Source organism: Triticum dicoccoides, chromosome 6A (assembly GCF_002162155.2).
Source record: "Triticum dicoccoides isolate Atlit2015 ecotype Zavitan chromosome 6A, WEW_v2.0, whole genome shotgun sequence".
NCBI lineage: Eukaryota > Viridiplantae > Streptophyta > Magnoliopsida > Poales > Poaceae > Triticum > Triticum dicoccoides.
In genome coordinates this window covers 398,047,983-398,066,454 of record NC_041390.1, presented here as the reverse complement: position 1 = coordinate 398,066,454, position 18,472 = coordinate 398,047,983, and positions in this window count along the sequence as shown.

The window sequence follows — 18,472 nt, the reverse complement described above, 5'->3', positions numbered from 1 at the left end:
TGGGTGCTTTCTGAATTATTTCAGTGACCCTTAACAATTTCCAACATTTATTTGAACATTTAAATTATTTATAGTATTTAAATGCCCAAGGTCAAATACAATAGGATTTAATTCAAAAATCCAGAATGGCCTAGAAATATGTGCATCATTGATGGCAGGGGTTTTCACCTTTAACAAAAATAATGAACTTTTCTAAAGTGCATTCTGGGTTTATTGAAAATATTTTTATTTTGATCCTATTTGCATTTTATTTAGTGCTAGGGTTTATCATCCCCATTTCAAGTTTCATGAATTTTAAACATGATGCATGAATGCCTTAATGCAACTAATGACAAACAAATTCTAGGGCTGTGACAACTCACCCCCACTAAACAAAAATCTCGTCCCGAGATTCAAGCGTAGGGTAAGGTGAAGGGGGAACGCAAACTAGCACAATCTTCACGATCCAGTTGCACTTCAAATGGACGTTGATTCGTTCACCATCATTGTCTCGAAGTCTTGCTCTGAGAACTCCAACTAACATGACAACGAGAGGAAAGGAAAGACCCTAAAAGAATTGTTCTTCTCGAAGGTCGAACAACTCAGGATTAACTCACGGAATGAGACATAGCAACATCTCTCGAGCTGAGAGGCGAAGCACACATCCATAGGAATGGAGTGAAGCAGATGACGAAGGTTCACTAGGTAGACAACAATTTCACGCTTAAGAAGGTGGTAATCGATTGTCAACGTAGCGAGGAGTTGAGTTGCCATGATACCACAACGAGGCATCTTAGGGATGGTGACTCGTAGATATATCCCCTTAAGTGGCAAGAAGAATTACCTTTGATTCAGAGATCATTGAAACTCTTTAAACCAGCCTAAGGCAATTCTCGAGCGATCGTTTGGAGGGGGTCGGTAGAATGTCATACTCGGACTTGGATGATGTGGATTACCTTGTTGAAGACAATGTAATGGATGAATTTGCTTGCCACCGGAAATGGAAGAGACCCATGGTAGAATGGCACATTGGCGGTGCAAGCTAGGAACAAAATGCAAATGCTGGGAATGATTCTGGTAACTGGGGAAGAACCCAACAATAAAGAGTGAATTCACTGTTGGAGTGGTTATAGCATAACCGAAGAGACTAGGAGCAATCCCGGTTAGTGCCGACGATAATACCTAGCGCTTGTGCGTGCTCTCAAGAACTTGAGCAATTCCATAATCATCAAGGTTTTACCAACATCCGTGTCAAGGGTCCGGTAACACAAGTTACTACCATGATGAATGGTGATGGAGGATGCAGATGCAAAGGAAGATAACACCTTCTCAGATTTCACCCTTGGCGGGGCCAAGGAAATAAAATCTGGATGATCGACCGAGAGACATTTAGCACTCCGCTTCTAATGTTCTCCTTGATGTGCTAGTGTAACCCATTCATAGATATGGTTTGATATCTAGAACATCAAGTAAAAAGGTCGGACTTCGGGATCTCAGAAATCCATAGGGGCAACTAGGGAGTAAATCCTATGAAATCCCTATGGGGGGGTGGCCAACTTCCTCAAACAAGATACTATAATAATAGGTCTACCGGATGGGTGTGTTGGCCACGACATCCACCTTACCGGTTATCGAGAGACCAATATTATAGTTCTTGGGGAAATGTTCCAACCATCATATCTTCCTGAGATTCAGATCTGGTTGGTGTCAGGATATTCCAGGCTCATCAAGTCTAGGAAGAAAAATGAAAGTTTGCAACACAAATCGACGAGATGACGTTGCGGGATTCTCGGGAGATGAACTACGATAGCAAGCTCCAAAACATGAGCTGGTTCTGCTACAAACATGTGAACATGTTGTCCCAGACAAGCATGCCCACATGGTAGTCTTACAATAAAACACTACCGAGTTCTGGTTGGGAACCATCAGCGAGGATATCGAAGTTCTTTCATAAGTCCGGATTAGCTCTTATGAAGATACTCCTTCTCCTTGAACAAATCAGTCAGTGGCTTGGTGTGCTAGGATACACATATGGAATGAAGGTTGCAAGTCTCCAGACCACAAAATACTTCGCACGTGTGCATGACTGACTTGCGATGATTCCAGAGGAAGCAACATTGACTTTCTCGAGTCCATGGCGGCAACTTGCATCAAATGCACATGAACTAGAGGAAGTCACTTCTTACATCCGAACATATGCTTCATGAGCTAGCATGAACAAATGCTTTCAAAAGTTTCCAACACTAGCTTAATGTTCAGCAAAATTATGGGGAAGACAAGGATGTTGTCAATGGGCACAACAACAATTCATCTGGGTTTCCTTTTAAAAGGAATTCCATAGTTAAGTGAACAAGTGATAGCATTGGTCAGACCCAAAAGATATAATGGTGTATGCTCGAGGGATCAACCACGAGTAAGACAACATTACGAATATCGTTGGTTCTGGTCTGGTTGGATAAAAATGATAGGTCCATTAACTGATCAGAGGGACCAATCGATGAAGATATCATCTTTCTTCAACACACACTACACAAGGATATCCCTTTGGAACGAACTAAGTCAGGCAAGCTTTCATCTTCCAACTCTCCAAGTTGTTGTCTAGCTTAACCAACTAGCTCAGGGATATCTAACACCGATTCTTGGAGAGAAGGTGGTTCACAAGAAACCAACTTGATCACGAGCTCAACATAACAGTCAGGGGACAACCTGGTAATACTTCCGAGAAGATATTCGGAAAATCACGAACCACCGGTATGTTACTAAGCTCGAGAACAATCTCGCTTTTGAGGGCAAGACGATATGATCAAATGAGTGAGGACTTGACAAGATCCTAACTCATCAATCGAAGGGTGCACCGAAATAAGAACTAGATAGCACGATCAGTCTTAGGGTGACGATTCAATAATCAATACGCTAAGAATGAGGTTATCGTCCATTTAACTACCAAGCAACAGAGTTGCTAGCAGTATTGATTTCACATGCCACGATTCACTTGTCGGCATTCTGGTTACAATAACACAGGAACCGAGGAATGAACAATGATGGCAAGAAGTATCACTGTACCAAGAGTTCATAGGATGGTGTGCAATTCCTATAACAATCCCGATATAAAGATGGTAATACTTCAGGGTAGAACAGAATCAAAAGCTGGGCTGGCATTTTGATCTGCGGAGCATGACTACCTTGACCCAATCCTAGATATGGATGAGGTACTGGAGTTCATTTCTCCTAGTCATTCTGGAATAGAATGGCTTGATGGACCACAAGAGTAATAGGTATCGATGAATGATTGCACGCATACTCTTGACTATCAATTGATAGATGAAGGTCAGTAGACAGCTAAAGAGGGACAACTCAAAGGAACATATAACTTTCTGAGTTGTGGATGCATAGATTAGTATGTCGAACCAAGTTCAACAAGTTTCTTCCGAATAACCCATGCAGAAAAGTAGAACTGGCAGGGTCACAATATATAATGGAGAACTCATCGAGAGCACTCTTGTTGTCATCTTTTGGTTCAGAAGAACTTCTGCCAAGAATGGTTCATGGTAATTGGAAGAAGGATGTACCACGAACCTCGAGAACTATCGCAAAGGTTACTAATATCCTAAAGGAACTATCAAACACTATCAACATGAGGTAGGTAGGGTGAGTCTCGGGTTCAAAACCCAGGAGTAGAATACCTACTACTAAGTAGCATCACGGGATGCTTTCGAGAATAAAGGCCAGAAGCATCACACTGGGAACACAAATCATGGCTAAATTACTAGATGATCCCCTAAGACACCTAGGGTCATAATAATATCTCCAACATATATGTCAAGGTAATAGAGTACCTCAACTCACTGATTAGTGTGGTTAATCTGGCCCAAAGGAACATTGAAACCAGAGGAAAAGGATTTTGCAAATGCGTCAGACTCTTTGGAAACCTGGGATGACTCGGACAGCATAACGACTATAAATGCGCAGAAAAGATTTGAGACATTCACAAAAATGTTGGCATAGCCACTCAGAAGCACAATATCAAGGTCTTGAGATCAATAATTAACATACGGAAGTCGTAGGAACTGAACTCAAGCTTAAGTCCAACAATCTTATAAGTCTACGGATTAGTAACACGTGATCCTGATAGAAAGAAGAGATAGCCTAGTTCTTAATCCCCGTAGGAAAGATAAGATGACTCAGATCAGAAGGGCATAAAGTATAAGGAGTAAAAAGAGCCTTACGTTCCATCCCACAATCAATTCCCTTATATAACTAAAGAATTTCTAGACTCAACTTCGACCAGTTTGGCTTGGTAATCCTACAGGCAGTCAAGCTCTGATACCAACGCTGTCAGGACCCCGACTCAATGCCACATCGATCTAGCATGTAACACCTCATATCACTTTGCGGCCTCACGCACGGTATTCCCACGGGTGTCGCCTTACCTTTGCCCGGAACCGTTTGCGCCTTTTGGCTCACGTATATGATGATGTCGCTAGCATCCATATGATAAAGAGCCCGGGCTGACATGACTAGTCGTAAACCCAAAGTGGCACAGACTTACAGGGACAGGCATCCATGACCCAGCATCGAACGTGTCGGTCATCAGCAAGTGGGTCCGGGCTGTAGCACTGGGCTAGCAGGACTTCGGTAAACCGGGCTGTAGTGGGCTAACAGGGCTCCGGTACTCAATGCGTGACATTTCCCCAAAGGGACAGACACAGGAACGAAGAAGGACACATGCCGGCCAGCCTAAGTGTTTCGGAGCAGTAGCAAGCTACCATGGCTCGGTGGAAACACTAGGAGACATTTCCCGGTAAGAGAGGCTACCAAAGATAAACAACTAGATGGTCAGATCCCACACATACCAAGCATTTCAATATCATACACACAATATGCTCAATATGTGCAACTACAACATGGCATCACAACATGACTCTACGACTCAAGTAGTTTATTCAGTAGGCTCCGAGGAGCGAGATATTACAAACAGGGGTCTCACGACCCAACATTCAGAGCATACAAATCAAAGCACAAGCGGAAGCTATCATGTTTGAGTACAGACATCTATAAATGAAAAAGGCTGAGAAGCCTGACTATCTACCAAATCCTGCCGAGGCACAAGATCGTAGCTGAGGTAACAAGCTAAACGTCGAAGTCCACGCGAAACTACTAGTGAGACCGAAGTCTCTCTGCAAAAACATAAAATAGGCAAACGTGAGTACAAATGTACCCAGCAAGACTTACATCAGAACTAACTACATATGCATCATTATCAACAAAGGGGATGGTGGGGTTTAACTGCAGCAATCCAGCTTTGACTCGGTGGCTATCCTAAACTACGACTGTAAGTAACTCTTTTGAGGTGGCGCACACGAGTCCACATATTCACCATATCAATACACCACTATGGATCCACTCCCGTCTCCCTACGAGAGCGCCATCCATAGCACTCACGCTTATCTTGCGTATTTTAGAGTATCCACTTTCACTTGTCTATGAACTGATATAAGCAACCCAGAAGTCCTTTACCGCGGACACGGCTATTCGAATAGATGATATTAACCCTGTAGGGGTGTACTTCTTCATACATGTTTCCACCACTTAGCGTCTGCACACGACATGTGCTCGGCAGACTTCAAGCGAATTCCGACGTGGGTGTAGACTACGACCTACCTAAACACCTAAGTCTCTAGTCCAGGTTTATTGCCTATTCGGGTTCCATCCATGAGGAGATCCGGCCGGAGTTTCGCTCACAGCCCCAAACGATGTGAACAGGGTTCCCGAGACACCAAACGGGCATCCGGTACACCGTGCCACGTACCTACCGCATCACAGCCCACCCCTATGGTCAGCGCTGTCCACGGCCTCCAGTAAGCTACAAACACCAGAAACTACTTGCAACTCCTGGACAGAGGACAAGGGTGAATAAGAAGTCGAGCGGGGTCATATTTCAGGGCCCAATGTATGGTAGTAGCTGAATCATGGATCACAAACACAGAACTCAGTTCCTGAGGACAGCTGCAATGAGACAACCCACCATGTACTCCTACAGGGCCTCTCACCGCTACCTTTACCAAATCGTGTTCACACACTTAGCTCACACACAGTAGGACTTGTTCACACACCTCTGATTCATCCCCGATGAATCAGACCTGACTCAACTCTAAGCAGTAGCAGGCATGACAAACAAACATGAATGAGTAGGCACAACAGGGCTCAAACAACTCCTACTCATGCTAGTGGGTTTCATCTATTTACTGTGGCAATGACAGGTCATGCAAAGGATAAAGGGGTTCAGCTACCGCAGCAAGTAACAGTTGAATCGTTGTTGTCCTAATGCATTAAAAGAGAGCAGGAGCGAGAGAGTAGGATTGTATCGGAATGAACAAGGGGGTTTTGCTTGCCTGGCACTTCTGAAGATAACATTGAGTCTTCATCAGTGTCAACGATCACATCATCGGTATCACGTCTATCGAGAGGGGACAAATACCGGCAACACAGAAGGGAACACAATCAATGCAATGCACAATATGATGCATGATTATGACATGGCAAAATGAATGTGTTTTGAGCTAATGCAACTAGCAACAGATTAAATGAAGTTGGTTTGAATACAAGATTCAAATTCAAACTCCATATGTGATTATTTAAATGCCCTTTATATGATTTGTGCTAAACAGCATCTATAAGTTGTTCTAACATGCATGAAAATGGTACAGATGGATTCCTTGAATTTTTCTGATAATTTTTCATATATAAATTATTTAATTTGGAGTTACGGTTAATTTTCTATGATTTATTGAAGTTTAGGGCATTTTCTGAAATTTCCTGAATAATAATAAATCCAGAAATGAATTATGGCGTCAGCACCACGTCACTGTGACGTCAGCAGAGTCAACTGGGCTGGCTCGGGTCAAACCTGACGTGTGGGGGCCACACGTCAGTGACACATGACCTAATCCCGGTCAAACCCAGCGCTGACTGGGGTTTGACCAGGGGTGGGGCCCACAGTCAGTGGCCTAGGGGGTTGGATAGTGCGTCATTAGTGGCTAATGACAGCGCCACGTCACTGGCCACCGGAGTTCGGCCGGCGGCGACCCGAAACGCGGCGGATGTTCGCCGGGACTGCGCTACAGACGACGGCTGGGCAAGAGAAGGGCACAGGGAGGAGGCCCTCACTCGCGCGCATCTAGTGGTGGTGGAGGCCGGGTCTATCGTGGCCGAAGCCAATGACGGCGAGCTCCAAGACGGCGGCCGGAGTTCTGCCATGTGCGGGGTTGGGGCTGCGGCGCGCTAGGGGAGGAGCTGATGGTCCAGATGGCATCCGCGGGCCACCAGAAGCACGCTGGTGCCACGGGTTCGAGCAGAGGGGCTCAGGTCAGGAGAGCTACGCGGCCATGGCGGACGGCGGTGCTCGGGAATGTGGGCGGGGGTGCTACGGCACGGGAACGAGCAAAACGAAGGAGGGAAAACAGAGTGGAGCTCACATGGATCCCGTAGAGGTGGACGGCGAGCTCGGGGAAGGCCGAACGGCGACGAATTTGACAACGGCGATCCTCGGCGGCCGGAGATGGGGAAGACGGCGTGGGCGGCGATGCAGGGCTCCCGGCGGGGCATGGGTTGGTGGAGAGGAAGAGGGGGTCGAGGCGGAGCCTTTGAGCGCATCGGCGAGGCTAGGGGGTGGCGGTGGCCGCGAGGGAGCTCGTCGGTGGCGGCGGCTCCGTTCGGGCGAGTGAGGGAGAGAGGAAGCAGAGGAGAGGGGGGGAGAGTTCGGGAGAGTGAGGGAGTTCCAGGGGGGTGGCGTGGCACGCATGGAGGCATCCGGGGTGTCGAGGTGGAGCAGCAAGCAGGAGGTGGCCGGGGCGTGCGCCGGCGTGCGTCGGCCACGCGCCTGTGCCTACTGGCGCGAGGAGGAAGGCGACACGGGGGGGAAGTGGGGATGGGCTGGGCCGTGCTGCTGGGCCAGGTGGGCTACCAGGTGAGCGCCAGGTAAGATCTTCTGCTCTCTCTCTCTCTCTTATTTCTATTTAATTTTATTTTCTATTTTCTGTAGTTTGTTTTGATTTGATTTAAAATATCAAATCATTTTATAAAATCCTGGAAACAATTATGGGTGCTTTCTGAATTATTTTAGTGACCCTTAACAATTTCCAACATTTATTTGAACATTTAAATTATTTATAGTATTTAAATGCCCAAGGTCAAATACAATAGGATTTAATTCAAAAATCCAGAATGGCCTAGAAATATGTGCATCATTGATGGCAGGGGTTTTCACCTTTAACAAAAATAATGAACTTTTCTAAAGGGCATTCTGGGTTTATTGAAAATATTTTTATTTTGATCCTATTTGCATTTTATTTAGTGCTAGGGTTTGTCATCCCCATTTCAAGTTTCATGAATTTTAAACATGATGCATGAATGCCTTAATGTAATTAATGACAAACAAATTCTAGGGCTGTGACAGGAGTGTTGTTGTCTCTTGTGCCGGTATCGTTGCTTTTGCTATGGCAGGACTTAGAGCGGCACCACTGACGTCGGTGCTCGGGTTGCTTCTTGGAGGGGTCATCCTCCGTTGTCTTGTCGCCATTGCCTTCTTTGGGGGTATCCACCATGTATATATCGTATGATGAGGTGGCGGTCCAGCGCCCCGTGGGTGATGGTTCCTGTTCTTCTCCTACATCGTCGTCCATACCGTCGATGTCTTCGGAGTCGAAGTCGAGCATGTCGGTTAAATCATTGACAGTGGCTACTAAGTGGGTGGTGGGTGGGCAGCGAATTTCTTCGTCGTCCGCATCCCATTCTAGCCGGACATAGTTCGGCCAAGGTTCCCCTGACAAGGAGAGAGACCTTAACGAATTTAGCACATCGTTGAAGGGGGAGTGCTGAAAGATATCCGCGGAGGTAAACTCCATGATCGGCACCCAATCGGATTCCATAGGCACGGGCGCAGGCAGCTCGGAGTCCATGGCCGGAGATGAATCTAGTGGTTCGGCATCACGGCTCTCATGAGGGGTGAAGTCAGTATCCGGCCTCCATGGCGGGGTCTATCCACCCGTCCTTGGATGGCGCAATTTGCTCCGGATTGAAGGCCGGAGTAGTTGCAGGTGCGATCTCCCGAACACTGTCCGACAGCAGAGCTAAATCATGCTCGTCGTGATCGTGCGGCGCACCTGGCATGGGCTCGAATCCGTCGAAGATTAAGTCTCCGCGGATGTCGGCAGTGTAATTCAGGTTCCCAAACTGACCTGGTGGCCAGGGGCGTAGCTCTCGATCTGCTCCAGATGGCCGAGCGAGTTAGCCCACAGAGCGAAGCCGCCGAATACGAAGATCTGTCCAGGAAGGAAAACCTCACCCTGGACCGCATCATTACCGATGATCGAAGGAGCCATCAGGCCTTATGGTGACGACATAGTGGAACTCTCAATGAAAGCACCAATGTCAGTGTCAAAACCGGCGGATCTCGGGTAGGGGGTCCCGAACTGTGCGTCTAAGGCAGATGGTAACAAGAGGCGGGGGACACAATGTTTACCCAGGTTAGGGCCCTCTCGATGGAGGTAATACCCTACTTGCTGCTTGATTGATCTTGATGATATGATTATTACAAGAGTTGATCTACCACAAGATCGTAGAGGCAAAAACCCTAGAAGCTAGCCTATGGTATGATTTTTGTTGTCCTACAGACTAAACCCTCCGGTTTATATAGACGCCGGAGGGGCTAGGGTTCACAGAGTCGGTTACAAGGGAGGAGATCTACATATCCGTATCGCTAAGCTTGCCTTCCACGCCAAGGAGAGTCCCATCCGGACATGGGACGAAGTCTTCAATCTTGTATCTTCATAGTCCAACAGTCCGGCCAAAGCATATAGTCCGGCTGTCCGGAGACCCCCTAATCCAGGACTCCCTCAGTACCTGATTCTTGGCGGCGTATGGGTATCGTTGGCATACTTGATAGATAAGGATCGTCGATGGTGCTCATGTTGTAGTTGAGTTTGGGCCGGCTGTCGCCATCGCTGAAGCGGCTCCGGTGCTACGATTGCGGCGCCTATCGACATACAAGAAAGCTCATCTGTGGTAAGTGAACAGTTGCACTATCAAGAGAAAAACCGAAGGAGTACAGATTGAAATAACCTGATGAGGCTGCAGCCTCGGTAAAGCAGGGTCGGTGGAGTTGAATATGGCGTCCGTGGAGCGGGTCCGGTGCAGTGGACGAAGGCTTTGGTAGGCGCGTTGTACAGTGCTTTCGGTGAGGCGGATCTATTGCGGTGGATGAGGGCTTGTATGAAGGGCCAGCGAAGGGACGGACGAGGGAGTCAGTGTGGGCCTACACTGTGGTGGACGAGGGCACCGGTTAAGCAGATCCGGTGCGGTGGACAACGATGGTGGTCAAGGAGATCTGGAGCGATGTACAAGCCACTCGCTGAAGCGGCTCCGGTGAAGTGGTGAGTTGGCAGTTGGGGGTTCCAAGGTGCGGAAGGTAGATCTGTCAGGGTGTGAGGTCAACCATTGCGGGGGAGGACTAGATTCGGCGTCTTGCCGTGATTGGGGGGGGGGTCGGGGAGGGGAAGGGGAGGGGCTCTGGGGAAGAATGTTGGGGGCAAAGAAGGGAAAACAATGGAGTTACCAAAGCAGCCCTTTTTCGTTCATGTGGTAGGGGTAAAATAGGAATATCGCAGGGCTAAACTTTCGGGCACGAGATATTTCGATGTGAGCGGGAAGTTTGAAAGCTTTTGGCACCTGAAATTATATTCTGCTCTTGTACGGCCGACTAAGATATCATGGCCGAGAATTTGTTTGTTTTGCACGCAAAAAAAAGTGCAAGTTTTGAAAATCAATGTCTCCGACTGGAAACTTAGATTGTCCATTCAATTCAAATATGGATCATTGAGCTACTACAAGCAAATACCATCATATGGTCCAATTCAAATGAAATTCCAAATGTGTTTATCCTAAATATGATGAAAAAAGCAAAAATGTGTATGTGTATGAATAAAGTGGATGATTATAAAGTTTGAACATGCCCGTATGTGTATATCTCTAGGTTTGATATATGAATTTGAAATCACGAAATCCCGGCTTAAAAATGTACCTCCGTTTAAATGAATTACAAAAGCTAATGATGGAGTCGAATTCCAAAATTTCAATCTTAGGTTTGTAATTTTTGTACATCAAAGTATATCACGCATGTTCAAAAGTATCGTTATCTCATAGTCCAAGCTGTGAAACAAATTGATCAACCTTGAGTGCACACACTATTGACCATGTATATCTCAATTACGCTAAAGTCCCTCAAATATAGACACCTCACTCTTTATCTGAAGCAACCCCCCCCCTCGTCGCCCCCACACACAGAAGTCGTTCTCTCCCCCAAACACCAACACACGAGCATATTAACACCCCTCTCTCTTCTAAAGTCCGAACCCCAATATAGGTCTCTATCACTTTATCTCTTGGGCATGCACACATCTCTTCCCCCACTCTCTAGCTAGGTCTCCCGGCATCTCTCTTTCCCAAGCACACGCACTATGTAGAGTGTATCTTTCCCATACACACAAAACGTCGCCCCCAAACGTCTATCTCCCTAGTTATGTGGTTCTCGCACACTCACCTCACACACCACCCCCACTGCAAAACAAGCACACTTTGTCTCCTTGTGCACCACTCTCCTCTTTCTATCTCTCCCACATGAGGACCCGCCCCAACTCCTCCATGTATACATATATGTCGTGACTCTTTCCATAGCTCCCTAATGTATCATCGTTCTCGATCTCGCACATTGTTCTCTACACCATCTATTCTAGATCTCTCATGAAGTCCCTATCACACACACGATGACTCGCTTCCCTTGTGTCTTCGTACATAGGCCAATTTCAAACAACATCAACATTGTCTCCCTATCTATATGCCATTTATGGACACAAACACCCCCTCTCTTCCTCTCTCTCTCTCTCCGTCGCTAGCTCTCTCTCTCTCTCTCTCTCTCTCTCTCTCTCTCGCTCTCACACCCCTCTCCCACACACAATCGATGTCTCTTCCAAATAGTCTGCTCCCCCCGCCCGCACCCATGCTATCCCGCTACTACACATGTCACACCATTCCCCCTTCCCTTATACTAGGTTTACATCATTAGTGGTCTCTCTACTCCACATACACACACTCCCTCTCACACACAAACGCGCACACAAACACACACAGACACGCACAAACACCCATCAATCTAGATCCTCATATCTCCCCATGTCTGCATGTGTATCTCGCACACTCACTCTCTAATTATGTATATGTGTAGCCACGTCAACACAAAGCCCCATGTACATGTCTCTCTCTATCCTCCACACACATAGACACAAAGAATATGTTATCATTGCCTCAGTCTCTAGACATATCACACAAGCATACTGTCTCTCTCTCTCTCAAACACGCTCAACAAGGGCCCCGTGAATAACTTACCGTCTATTCATCAACAGTCATGGTAGTACGGCGAACACGAGATGTGAAAAAGAATAAATCTACACGTGCTTAGACCACCCAGTATGACTACTAGGACTAGAGCAAGCCAAAAAGCGTGCCGCCATCACCCCCTCCTTATCGGCGACGGGAAAACCTTTGTTTTATGCAGTCGACAAGTCATTGTGCTAAGGCCTCACATGCTGTGGCATTGAATAGAATGTAGATGCTAGTTTACGAAAGCAAGTATCGATAATACGTTTGTATCTCCATATTTATATTTCTTCTCTTATAAAAAACCGAGTTGGTGATGATGGTACGCGTGCCATCTTGCAATATATACCGTCCGATCTATATCTGGCTGATGCAAATTAAACTAAAAGATACCCGCACCCCTCTCCACATTTGCAGAGAAGGCCTTCCCTCGTTCATCATTATCTCCAACAACCTCATTGTTGAGCAATTAAGAAAGGAAGCCTCTGGAACAAACTGGCCTGGTGGCCGCTGCCGGCGTCATCAATCCCCATGCCTCCGCTCAGTCCGACCACCGATCACCACCACGCCCCACTCCTCTTCACCTTATCTCCTATTTCTCGAGATATCATTAGTTTTTAAACATGGGATTACTCCCGCATATGGGTCAATCACAACGAGTGTTTTTATTAAAAAAATGCATCTTGATGTTCCGTGCAATGCACGGATCTTGCTAGTACTCCTACAGAAGACTAAGTTGGTGATGATGGTGTGTCTGCCATCCGTCGTTTGTGACCATTAGATATAGATCTAACTAATGTGAGGTAAGTTGTTGCCTTTTCTCACAAACATCCCACTTGTCTACCAATTTGCATAAAAAACCCAAAATTAGTATCTTAAAACCAACCACATCCCTCCCTTACCTCACCAAAACAGCCCAAGGAATATATTCTAATAGAAACATAATATATCTCTAGTGATATATGTATATCAAAATTAGAGTGTTTTGTATCAAGTTTGTGAATAAGTATTATTCTAATTATGATTCGTTGCAACGCACATGAACATTGCTAGTATTTCCAACCATGCAAAAAAATTCCCTAGTATTCCATAGTTTCGAGTTTTCCATCAAGATATTAGTCACTCATGGTTGATCTTTACTTTCAATCATGTACACATATGCACTATGTAACTAGCCTTGCTTATTGGGTACCAAAGCTTAACTTTCACTCCTACTTACAATATGTAGAGTATTTAACAAAAAACTACCACTTTCAACCAACCCTAGGAAGAATCTAATGTACAAAAAATAGCAAAAACATACCCAAAATTTCTTAATCCACGCCAAAAACTACTACCTACCGATTAAGTTAGTTTAAACCCATTTATGACAGGGTTGGCCCACACGTCCGTGCTGACGAGGCAGCTTAAACCAACACATTTTGTTTGACCGTTGACACGAGGGCCCACATCTGACCTTCTATCCTGTTATTCCCCCTCAAATCATTATTTTTCCTGAACATTACTTTAAACAGTGCTGATGCATGTTCGTCGGTGGCGCCGGTGATGACCGAGTTGGCCGCCGCTCTGTTGGACGGGCCGGACACCGCGCTGGCCTCCACACGGGTTGGCAGGCTGGCCCGAGCGTGAGTCACGAGCGAGCAAGCTGCCGCGCTGGCCTTTGCTTGAGCCAGATGGCTGGCCTTAGCGCGGCGCGCGTGAGCAAGCCACCGCGCCGCCGTGCCAATCTAGCTAGCAAACCTTGCAGACAAGCAGCTGGATGGAGCTATCTTGGCTAGCTAGCGGTCACGAGCACCGGACAGAGCTGGCATCCGGGCTGCCGCAATATGGGCTCCGCACCGCCGGCGGTTTTGACCTCGCCTTCTGCCGGCGACGGTAGCTGCGTCCCATGGCCGAGGATGACTCGGTGGACGGCCGGCGGTAGGAGGTCACTCGGGGATCTTTGTGCAGACTGACATGTAGGTCCCACAAGTCATAACACCCGGTCGAATAGAAGGCGTTGACTTAATGGGCGACACGGGCCCTGTTTGGATACTCTAAGTCAGAGGTCAGATTCTAATCCTGAACTAACTCTAACCAAAGTGGTGTTTGGATGGCAGGGTTAGATTGACAACAAATGTATCCAAACAGGGCCATGGGTTGAAACGTGCCTATAACAACACTTTGTAGAGTAGTCATTTCTTGGTAGGGCTGGTTGGTAAGAGCATGTACAATGGTTGATAAGGTAGTCTTATCTTAAGTCTGCCACGTATGCAAGTGGTAGTAGTTTCTTGGCATTATTAGTGGTTTTTTGCATTATTAGGGGTTTCTTGTAAGGAACAATGTACTACTAGCAACGAAAGGCGATTCTAGGTTGCATTGTACTCCAACGGGTACTACTAGTGGCCGCGGGAGTGTATACCTCGTTTTGTGGGTTCGATCCCGGCCGAACACACGGCGGCCTTTTCTTAAATAGTAACTTTGTTGCGAGCCAATATTTTACACGGGTAGTTTGAGTTTTAAAGTCAAACGGACGTGAGACACCACAATCTTGGTGCACTGGATAGCCTAGCCACATGAATGGGTTTTCCTTCCCAGCTTCTCGTGGCTCGCATGCTCACCCTAGTCGCACCTCGCTTGCAGCTTCCTCATCAGCTAGTAGTATATTTAAACTAGCGCCTCCCAATTAAGCCTGAGGAGACGGAAAAGCCTGGCGGGGCATTGGGAACTGTGCAATATGGCTCTGTACGTAAAGTGCTCTACTACTACTCTGTAGCTTGTGGCGTTGCACACATGGACTTCACTCCATTATCGGCTCTATTATAAAAGAAATTCCTCTTGACGTGTTTTTTTTGAATAGGAGGCAAAAGCTTTGCTTCATCTCATTCATAAGGAAGGAACTACTAACAAAGTTCGACGAGATCCATTACACCTCCACAAATGGAAGCAAAAAGCCTAGTCTGGCTATATCAAATAACTCAAATATTCTGCCCCTGAAGTAACCGTCGCTGATAAACAGGCTGCTAGTGTGTGCATGAGAGGAGAGGCTGAGTAGGCCAGCTACGTCAGAGGAGCGGCTGAATAGAGCACCGAGAGTACCCATTAGGACACTACGCAGGTGTACTTTCCCTGTATTGATAGTACAATGATGGTTCTAGAGAATAGTAGTACCCTCCACTTCCAACTATAGCTCCTTGGCCCGGAGATTCAAGAGTTCAAAACTGGTGCACTATACTAGAAGTACAGTACATAGCACTAGTAGTACCCTCGCACTACTAGTTGAGAAAGTAGTACTAGTACTGCTACAGTACAAGTACAAACTCCTCCGTCATATAATGTAAGACGTTTTTTGACACTAGTTGGCGTGTACAAAAAATAAAAAAAACATACCCAAAATTTCTTAATCCACACCAAAAACTACTAGCTAGTGCCAAAAATTTCTTACTAGTGCTATTATTTATAGTATAATGCAATCCCATAACATCCCATCATGCTAGTACTAGTAGTAAATAATAGCCTCACCCCTTTGCTACAGTTGGAAGGAATGATCTATAGTTGGAAGGGACGAGGCCCTGCGGTTACTACGCTCTTATCTCCTCCTCGCCAGTTCCCCTGCCCCCAAAGAGAAGGCAGTTCGTCGCTGCTCCCATGGATTCGCTAGGCGGTTCTCCTCCTCGTTGGGGCTGGGAGACCTTGGACGACGATCCTCTGGGAGAAATTGCACGCCGCTCCGACGTCCTCACCGCCGGAAGACTCGGTGCTTCCTGCACCAACTATTTCAAGACAGTGCTTAAAATGGCTTGGGAAAAGGCCATGCTTGTTGGTCTTCCATGCGTCCTCGAGGAGAAGGTTCTTCTATGGGACAATCCTTTGAACAGTCTGAAAGAACATGCGGTGCCCCCATGTTTGGTTTTGGTAATTGATGACAATCTCTATGGACTAATGGTTTCCTTGAGTTATATTTGAAGGTTTTTGTCCATAGGATTTTCTTGGAGTACATGTGTTGGTTTCAAGGAGAGTTTGCGTCGACCAAGCTGCTATTCAAGGAATTACCTAAAGATTGGTCTTGTGAGAGGTTGATCAAGACTAAGACAAAGAGTGAATCAAGTTGACCAACCCACAAAGCGTAGAAGATGTACCGAGAGGGATCAAGTGATCCCATGGTATGGTAAGCATTGTCAATTACTCTTCGTGTACTAACCCATGGTCTTCATGAGGATTCTTTGTGGGGTTAGGTTGTGGTGTGCAAGTTCAAGTGGAGCATCACGAAGAGATCAAATGTTTGAAGCTTGCCGTCCTTTGTGGTGACAATGGACTTGTGAAGATGTGCGGAAGATTGGCTCACCCATAGTGGAGTATGGGGGAGAAATCAACTACTCTTCATCAAGTCAACCCAATCAAGAAAGGTGGTCCAACTTGAGGGAGTCAAGATCGTCTTCATCTAGCTCAAGTGGACCATGTGCAAGGAAAAGGTTTGCCCTTGATAGGTTTTCTATTTTACCGGTCTCATGTTGGTAGTTGGGAGACTGGGTTATAGGATCGATTGCCGTACAATCAAGGGGGGCTCTCGATGAGTAGCTTGATCGTATCGTTCACTGAGAGCTCAAACCATTGCATCCTTGCATCATCTTTCTTGGTTCTTGTTTGGTTCTCTTTGAGAGTCTTAGAGCTTTTGGTCATCTTGATGACAAGCTTGAGTTCATTAAAAACGGAGTTCGCTTGCATACTCTATGATGTTTTCATTGTTGGAGGTTTTGCCGGTTCTTCTCGGTTGGAGGTTTCACTCCTCTATTTGTTCGCCTGCCTCTTGTTACTATAACCATTCACTATTTTGATGCTACTCGTTGTCTTGTTTCCAACAAGCTTGAGTTTGCTCAATTCGGAGCTCATATGCAGAAGTTATGGCACTTCTTGTTCTCTTGAGTGTGGTTTTGTCAGGGTCCGCGTTGGAAAGGTTTGGGTGGATTCATCACGTACACGTCTCCTTCTTTTCCCCTCCTTCTTCCTTGGAGCTTCCTCCGTTTTCTTGCCTCCCCTATGTGGCTACCGTTGTTGGTTGCGATAGTACTGCTCCCAGGAAAGCGATAGTACCGTAGGCATCAGCGGTAGTACCGTGCAGTGGCACGGTAGTACCGCAGGTGCCCACGGTAGTACCGCTCCCCTGGAGCCGCACTACCGCTGCCCACCAGGCTAGTGCCACCCCTTTGCGGTAGTAGGAGCGGATGTAATTTTTTACATCCGCACCTACCGCGGTAGTACCGCTTTCGCCGTGCGGTAGTACCGCGCTATGCGGTCAGGCAGTAGTACCGCCCCTCGGCAGTACTACTGTGTCGGGTTTTTGCTACTTCCGTTTCTTTGCGGAAGTAGGCACCAAAGTATGCCTTTTCCCCTGGCTGGGACTTTTGCCTCGCGGTAGTACCGCATGGGGGGCGCGGTAGTACTGCGCGTGCGGAAGTTCCGCCCCCAGCTCCTGTGTGTCTGTTTATCGGTTCTGTGCTGGGGTTGCGGCAGTACCGTGGGTCGGTACGGTAGTACCGCACAGCCATGCGGTAGTACTGCTTGGATGCAAGCAGTAGTACCGCGCGGCCTTGCGGTAGTACCGCTGGCCAGGCGCGGTAGTAGCGCTGGCCGCGGGCTGGTTGGTGGGTAACGGTTGGATTTTTCCCCACCTATAAAAGGGGGTCTTCTTCCCCAATGAACCTTATCCTTTTAGCTCGTGTTCTTCCCCCATTGTTGACCTTCTTCGAGCTTTCTAACTCTCAATCCCTCCAATGATTCTTGCTAGTTCTTGAGGAAAAAGAGAGAGGAGATCTAGATCCACGTTTCCACCAATCACTTTCTCCTCTTTGTGAGGGGAACCCCTTGGATCTAGATCTTGGAGTTCTTGGTGTTCTCCTTCTTGTTCTTCCTCTCATTTTCCTCCCTAGCACTACTTGCTTCCGTGGGATTTGAGAGAGAAGGACTTGGGCACTCCATGTGCCCTTGCCATTGCATTTGGTGCATCGGTTTGAGTTCTCCACGGTGATACGTGGAAGTTACAAGTTGAGAAGCTTATTACTCTTGGGTGCTCGGTACCCTTGAGCTT